A 9,218-nucleotide genomic window follows, 5' to 3' on the forward strand; every position below is an offset into this window, starting at 1 on the left:
ACATTGTTGACAATGGCAAGAAATCAGCAGCGACTGTGCCTGATGAGTGGCTTTTGTTAGGCATCGCAAAGAAATATTTTGGCCTGGATCTGATGGGGATTCAACTTGGGTAAAAAATTATTAGGAAGCTAGACCTGTTTATTATATGAGTGGCAATGTGTTGATATGAGAGTATGGTTGTTAGTGAATCATTTTAATGAGGATTGGCCTGTTTGTAAAGCACTCAGCAAATTATTGGAAAAGCGCTGTAGATATGTCCATTATTTTGTTTGTGTATTAAATTCAGTAAATTAACTTTGTTTATAATGAATATAGTGTAATGACATGTCTGTATTTTATTTTATGACATTTTGGTAGCAACATACCGGAGAAGTATGCCTCCTCCAAAAGGCATCAGACGCACATTGAATGGAGAAGCAGCTTCTGACAGTGCCTTTAGAAAATGAGAACAGTACCAAGAGGGATGTGCTATCAAGATTCAAGTGTCTGATAACTGATCATATCTAGTGTAGTACTCCTACATGACCGCTTTAACAAAAATTGTCCTAATTTGTTTTTGTAAAGCCTTGAACAGAGCTAAGGAAAAGTATGTGAGAGGTGTATCATTTTGCTACTTCATTTAATATGCGAATTGTACAATATTAAACATGATTGCTGTATTTTATATCATCCGTTAATCTAAAGACAAAATGCTTATAATAAGAAGAGATTCAAAAATATGTAAATTTGTTGAACCTTTCTTCTGTAACCACTAGACAACATATTAATTGATAGCTGTGTTTGTTTTCCAGTTTCAACAGATTTGAGAAAATGAGAAAGGTTGAGTTCCCCCCAAATCTTACCTGCAGCTCCCCCAGCACCACTGAGAGCCGTGAGAATCCCACAAGTTAATCTCTAGACAGGGATGTTTTTTGTGATCCCTCATCCAGGAAAATAGGATCATCTGCTGCTACCAACTGTAAGATTCTCCTTGGACTTCTAGTTAGTAAAAATTGAAAGGGATTAGAAATACTTCTGTTAGCTTATTTATTCACCCTGAACCTAACATTATTTTAAATTTATCAACATTAAGTTGTTTTGTTTTTGTTTGTTTTTTCTTAAAAGGGGTCACCATCAGACTGCATCAACTTCTTTTACTACACCACCAGCTGTTACTGACTGTAAGATTTTACATACACTTCTAGAGAATTCAAAGACTTTTCAGTGCAAGTTACTTTGTGTTATGCATAAAAAGGATTTAGTCTCTTTGTACCTATACATAGTAGATGAGCATTAAGAGTTTTCAGGGGACACTATTTGACCTAATATCTTCTCAGCCACCAGTGTCAGGGGCATCTTCAGGCTCTTCTATTGATTACATATAAACTGTTTGTATATTGAGAGAATTAGAAGTACCAGATTTTGTTCGTATAAAGAGATTTCTTTTTATTAAATTTATTTAATTATTTTGTACCTACACTTATCTTAAATATAGATCATTAGTAAGATAATCTTTATTGTTTTTTTTTTCAGGGGTATTCTAATCATGCAAATGTTGCCTACGTTTTAGTTTTAAAGACCCTCAAGAAAATGGAGAAAACTTTAGCTGCTGATGAGATTCTGCGGCAATAGTGGATTAGCTAGATATATTAACATGTTTGCATTTATTATGCTTGTGCGCTTATTTCTTTCAGGAGGGGTGATGTGTGTGTGTGTGTGTGAAAGACAGAGCCCACCTTTAGTGGTTCATTTGAAAATAAAATGGTTAATGGAACAAATAAAGAAATAAGGAGCAAACAGTAAGGAAGGAGAGTGTCATAAATCTGCAGAGAAAGGAGACTAGGCAGACTAATTCAGAGAAATAATCAGGGCAGGTGCCAGCAAAGAAATTAAAACAGCAAGATCAGTTTGTACTGGATGCCAGAACGGATGGGAAGCTAGTGTAGAAAACGAAGGAGCAGCTTGGTCCCATTTCCTGGCAGCAGAGTTCTGTACTTTCTGGAGTTTGTGAAGAAGGTATACAGAGCAGCCAGCAAGCAAGGACTTGTAGTAATCAAGTCTGGATAAAACAAACACACAGACAAGAGTGTTGGTAACGCGCACAGACAGAATGTGACGGATGGCGCTGATCTTACGGAGCACATAATAGGAATATAACTGACGGAATTTGTTTTCAAAATGTGTGTACATTATTTATTTTTATAAATATCTTTCGTTGCCTTCACAAAGATTCTTTCTTCTGCTATTCCTTTCTCATTACTTTTTCTGTCACAGATTTCTGTCACAGGCCCTTAGATGACATAGATGACCATTTGTAATGTTGTTTGCCTCCAGGTGAATGAACAGATAGTAGTATCAGCTGACAATGTACTAGGAGGATGAAGAAACTGCAGTTCAGACACATTTCGTTGCAGTCTGCAATGCCAACGCATTTTTTAATATATACAAGAAATATAAAGTATTGAAATTTCAATGACCATTTGACGGAGATCCAAACTACCATGATAATGTATCTTTACTCCTAACTGTGTGTGTAAGTGTCTGTGTGAGTATGTATGCCTGCCCTTGTGAGCAAAAGAAAAATTTCTGTCTTGGGTCTCCTCGACAGACAATAAAGTCTGATTTGATTTGATTATTTTTGCATATCTCATTTCTTGTCTTTTCACGTCCTTTCATGTCTTGTTTCTCATTTCTGCATTCTCATAGCAGGTCCCAGCTACAAAGGTATTGGCTTGCTAGGTGCATTTATACTATCGTCATTATCAGTATTGAAAACGCTCATTAATTGTAATCACTCTATATTCTGTTTATTAACAACCGTTGTCTTTTTTAAAACCTGACATATGCTACAGCTGCTGATGTTATCAAGCCAACAGTCAACGATCAAACAGGTGGAATGACAACACATTGTCAAGCATATGAATTGAATCATCAATGACCTGTTATTGGATAGACTATTTAAATTCTTTAAAGAATTTCTCAATTTGTTGTACGCCTATTTAAATTCTTCACAGGAAATTCTTTTAACGAGTTGCTTTTTATTTGTTTAGACTTTTCGTGTCGTGCATGTTTCTCTGTCTCTCTCTGTCTCTCTCTCTCTGTCTCTGTCTCTCTCTCTCTGTCTCTTCTTCTCACACACATACACTACGTCATTGACATACATATATATATTTTTAAAGCAAACCCCAAAAGAAAAATATTTTAAACCTTATTATGACTGATAGGTAATGGTAAGGGAAAGCTCGTCCCCTAACCTTTTTTTCATGAGGGGCTAGAAACCACACTTTTTTCGGGGCCATTTTTATGGAGTCAGGTAGCCATTCCGGCCACCTAGGTCGACTCGGGGGAAATGAGCGGCGCTACTAGGGTACTGAACCAGCGGGCTCACAGTTTGGACACCAGCGCTCTAACCACTCGGCCATCCGAGACTGGCAAGTAAAATACTCACCATCACAAACACCAACAACAGCATATCAACATAATCTTCGTGTGAGCTCTGCCTTAACGTAAACAATATTAACACGTGTTATTTACACACATGCACCTTCACAATGAAGTTATATTTAACACAGCGTCACTTATATAACACAACCTAGAGACTTTAATGATGTAATTTATCTGTGAGGCAAAAACAAACTGACGTCAGAACTTAAAACGTCACAACTTTTCTTACAAAACGATTGACGTCACTTGTGTTTATGCGGATGCTGACCGTCTGCCATCTTCACTCTACTCCTTCAGCTCCGAGGAGAGTGTCCCAAATTGTTTTCTTTACAAATTGAGTTGTACTCATGTAAGACTCACCTGGATTACCTTCAGTTCGTTTCTACAGTCAGCGTGTTTCACTGACGTGTCGATCTTGGGGAAAGCGGTCTTGTGAAAAATGGTGAATGTAAGTTTTCAAGTAAGATTTGTGTCATTTACACGCGACTTCACGTTCTGATGACAATAATTGACTGGCTGACCGTGATGTATACTGACACCAAGTCTTTGTTTAAACGTAACAAATCAGATAGAAAGTCTAGACACAACAATAGTTCTACAGTACAAGTATTAAAAAATTCCATTGTTATTGTTTGTGAAACTGATTTTTTATAAGCTACATTAAAAGCCTTATGGCAACCCTTTCCAAATACAAAAGTCCGGCGGTGTGATCATTTTATTATACATATTGTAAAAGCAGAGTAAATTTGAAAAAGTATTGATGATAATTTGATAATTCTAGTGTACAAAATGTGAAGAGTTATATAGCTCCCATTTTTTAAATTCGTTTCAAACTGCTGCTTCTACCGTCACCACCACCTACAACTACTACCTCTTTCAAACTATTTCTACCACCTACTTTCTACTCTACTACTAGCAAAGACTGTCTTATATTTAATTATTCTACTGTTTCTACTACTACTGTTTAGATGTCTTAAAGTCTAAAATAAAACAAGCAAACAAACAAAAACAAAGCCGCCTCTACGAATTCCTTTCCATAAATTCGTTGTTCATAACTACCAGCACAGATACTATAATTCTAAAGCTCTTGCTTCGATCAGATTTCTTCCTAAATGATGATGATTCATATACCTCCTCTGACAGAAGAAGCACACAAAATTAACTCAACAACCAACGGCTGTTACTCCTTTGTCAAACCCAGCATCTGCATGTCTCATGCATTCAAACGGTAAAAGCACCTGGAAAAAAGAAATCGTCCCTGTCGGGAAAATATTAATATTTTACAAAGATGTGTTAATGTGCTGTTCTCGTCTTGACCTCGCGCAGACTCCATCATCCACCACAAACTGCCCAGCAACACCCCAAGACCCGCTAACCTCTGGGTTGCTCATCGCGGCCTGGGCACTGCTCATGCTCCTCATCTCGGCCCTCAACCTGCCCCGTGATGTACATCTTCTACGCCACGGACCAGCTGCAAAGCAGCCGCGCCAAGTACATCTTCACATGCTCCGTCAGGGCGTTGGTTGTTCACGTGACGCTCGTAACCTCTGTGTTGACCCTTCTTCCAGCGGAGCATGTCAAGGGGAAGGAACCATGAAATGCGATAGTTATCCCTCTTGATTCGCTGCAGTCAGGTGTAAAGTTGCAGCATGCGGAATTTAGTCCCTATATGTGTTTAGTACCTACAATTTTTTAGTGACTACGTTGTTGAGTTTTCACTATTTACTGCCTCCCCCTATTTACAGATGTGCTGCTGGCTTTGATCATCCCGCTAAGAATCAAAGCTGTGGGCTGAGGGGACACCTCTCTCCATACAAGACTGTTTGCCATGGAATCCATACCTGGAACAGGTTCTGATCACAGTCAACCTTTACATAATCCTGTCGATGTCGATGATCAGAAAGAAGTACATCACCGGGGCTCGGGTACGGCGATGAGGCAAAGGAATTCTAACGAACCAAGCTCCAGATGACGCACATACATAGACAGGTCTACTATGCTATAAAGACAGACTCTACAGGACGACAGGAAGTAAAGACAGACTCTACGGACCCTGAAGACAGACTCTACAGGACTACAGGACCTAAAGACAGACTGTAGGACCTAACAGGAGATCGTTTGACAAAGTAATGTTCGTTGTAACTAGCAATGATAAGGGGCCTATCGTAAGGGTACTAGGTGCATTTATTCAGCTGTGTCCATGTAATCCATGAACCACGATGACAAACATCCTACTTTCCATGGACAGCCATGATTACCGTTGCATACTCTTTCAAACAACACGTGACCAAAGTGTATTCTACTCACAAGTAGTAGAGATTTGGATGCTGGACATAGATGATAAGTGCTTAACATTGCAGGTCAACTCCATAGTAGGAAAAGGAAAGGATTTTTTATTTGAAAGTTTTTTGTTATATTTTATTTTTTCTATTATTATTTATTATTTTTTGTTATTATTAATTTGTTATTTTTAATTCTATGAAGGGAGGTGAAAGTGGTGTGTTTATAAGATCCGACCTCTGTGTATGCCATCATGACAGTACTGTACCGACAGGGGCCAACCGAAACCAACGTTTCCTGTTCCTCATCTGGATAATCAGTTTCTTCGCTCTGCCCGGGTACCGCTGCTAGTGGGTACGATACACGTGCGTGTGTGTGTGTGGTCAGTCGATTAGGGAGAAACAGACAGCGGTAAACAGGAAAGTAAAGTGTCACGGCAGTTATCTGCGTACATTCGCCCCTGATTTCATGTGTTCCGTCCGTCCGTCTGTCTTTCTGTCGTCTGTTCCAGTTTGTCTGTCTGTTCCTTCATTTGTGTGTATGCTTGTTCTACTGCCTGTCTTTGTCATACAAACTTTGCCAGGTGTCAAAGCACATACACATATATGTTTGTGAGAGGATAGACGAGTAGGATGGATGGGACGGATGGACAGATGGATAGATAGAGAATATCAGTAAAACGTTGTCAACAAAAAAAGAGTTAGTTCAGTTCTAGAAGACCTTAAGAGTTCAAGACAACTTCCACATGCGCACACTGTATGCCCTTTACCAAAAGTGGCTCACAGTGACAAAATAGCTAGCTTGAGTGACTGACGTGTGCACCTGCACCAAGGGAACGTGTGAAAGACGGGGGCGGAAAACCATCTAAGAACTGCTGAAACTGCAGGTGAACAACCGGAGTTCATGACCCGAGTTCCAGACGCCTTTAGATATGTGTCTGAGCTCCATCGGGAACACTCCTCGGGTCTACTCCACGAGTTCATCGTGCCGGGATTTATATCTTACCCATCTCAGCCATGGCTTTTCTTAATTCGCAGTGTAAGTTCTCGTCAACTGTTATCAAACTTTTTGTTGTGTGTTGTTGTTTTTTTGTTTTTTGTTTTGTTGTTTTTTGTTTCTTGTTTGTTTTGTTTTGTTCGTTGGTTAACACGATTGTTGCTTTATTTCAATATTTTTGCTCAATGTTTGTTTTTTGTAATTCATTACTCTGTCATGGACTCCAGTTGAAACGAGGAGGATAGAAGATACTAGTCGAGGGGTAAAGTCAGGGGCTATGAGACGCCCTTTGTCTCTCCTAACGTGCTCTTTACTACACCTGGGTACGAATTGACGTGATGTGCGTGGAACGCGTGTGCAGGCCAAGAAGTCCCGTCGCGCCAGAAGCTGCGAGAAGTGGAGATTGCTGTTCCTCAACAAGGGACAGTCGTGCATCCGCATGATCCTGACACTGACCTCTGCACGGCGCTGCTGCACTTGCCCAAGCACATCCCATCATCTACGGCTTCCTGCAGGATACAGCGGCACCGTAAGTATGTGTGCACCTGAGTGTTGCCTCTAGTGCGGATGCCACGTGGATGGTGCTCGTCAACGGAGAGGCACAGCGACTGTTAGCGAGGATTTTAGTCTTTATTCAGATTCTTCGGGGTACTGTAAAACTATCCACACTCACGCCGTTGGGAAGTTTTATTGGGCTCTAGGTGCAAACATTGGGTGTAACACAAGTGTCCGAGAAGTTGCCGTCCTCACTAGTTTCGCCCAGCTCTCCACACTTCATTTTCACCACAAAATCAACATTTCGCTATGGCAGTACCGTTTGATGGGATCATATCACACGAGTGGGGCTTCAGTCAATTTAAACATCAGTAGTGTAGTCAGTATTTTAAATGATCGCCACTTTCACATTCAAAATTCACAATCCTCACCAAAAATCCTGATCCTCCTTGCCTCCACTAAACTAAGCCTCGTCTCCTGTAGAGAGCTACACATGACAACGACACACTTCAGCCCTGACGCACCAGGCGCTCTCCTACACTGTTAGTCGTCTAACTAATCTTCAACAGAACTCCGCCAGACCTTCAATCTCTGCGTCAAGGTAAGGGCATGGTGGTTCCAGTAGACATCGTTGGACATGGTAACTGAATTGCTAGGATTGCTTATATCCTGGCATGCAATTCTGAGTGTAACTACGTGGAATTAGCGGTTCTTCTGGTGAATACGTCGCGTGCGCGGCGTCTTTTCAAACAACACTCAGCCGCTTTCCTTCAAAGATGAATCACCCGATCCAGCGTCAACGATCCCAGGCAGCGCCGGGTCTGCAAAAGCACGAAGAAATAAATCTCAGTCCACCGACCACAAGCTTATCTGTTTCTCGTGGAAGACAGTACCTTATCATTAAAAGTCGCTGTAAATGACAACAAAGAGGTGACAGCCGCCGTATATGTTGTGCAAGATCAACGAAAAATATGTGATCTTTCTAAAACACCAAGTGGAACTAACAAGAAGCTACAAGACAAGATCAGGGATTCACGAATTCCACGACAGAAGTAACCGTTTGAAAACAGCCTTGGCCATTATCCCTTGTTGAAACATTTATACAAACACCGCACCTACCATAACAGCAGCCCGTGCGTCATAAGGGGTTCTAACCAAGTCAACACTGGTAAGGAGGCTTTGCGTAGACTTTAAATCTCTAGCCATAAGTTTAGTAACTTCTGTGCGAAGACAGTCGAAACTCACCTCAAGCACCCCTGTCGGCATCCAGCTTTCCCAAAGCCTTCCCCTCCACAACCCGGGACTCATACAATCCACCACTATGAGATGGAACATCAGGAAATAACCACTGTGTGTGTTGTGCCACATGTTTGTTTTTTGTGGTGTGTGCTGTGTGGGGTTGTGTGACTAGTACAGACAGAGGCATTTATCCTCCTTCGCAGACAACTTACAACAAGAGGTCTAGCCTCTACCAGCACAACGATATTAAGCCGACACCACCCTGACGATTCTTCGGGTTCTTGACTGCAGAGGATCGGCGAGCAACTGTTTAAAACCACACCGGGCCGCCAGTCACGGTGCCGAGATAACGGCATACCAGACAAGACAATACTATCAGTTTTACACTAGTAAACGAGTTCAGCCAGTGCTAAGCAAGATGCCTACCGATCCCCACTGTTTTTAGCTTTTCGGGGCCCAACGGGATGTCGGATGTAACTCTACATTCGTGAACACAGAGTTTGAAAATGGTCGCTGAATTAATAGTAGTTGATATTATTTCTTGTCGCCTAACATCGCTTAGAAAGAACACAATAAAGATCTATTTAAAAAAACTCAAAACGTCCATTCGTTGATTCGCAAAAGTCGCATCTGAAGTGAAGATCGCTAATATACTTGATACGATCACACAACACACACCACTGCTTGCCAACCGATTGAGCTTGGTGCCCTACGAGCCGGGTAGTGGGGTCAAGCCGCTGCTCGGTAGTGGGCACTCGCCTGGGCCAGGTTGGGCAGCTGACCCT

The sequence above is a fragment of the Pomacea canaliculata genome, linkage group LG2, assembly GCF_003073045.1.
Source record: "Pomacea canaliculata isolate SZHN2017 linkage group LG2, ASM307304v1, whole genome shotgun sequence".
NCBI lineage: Eukaryota > Metazoa > Mollusca > Gastropoda > Architaenioglossa > Ampullariidae > Pomacea > Pomacea canaliculata.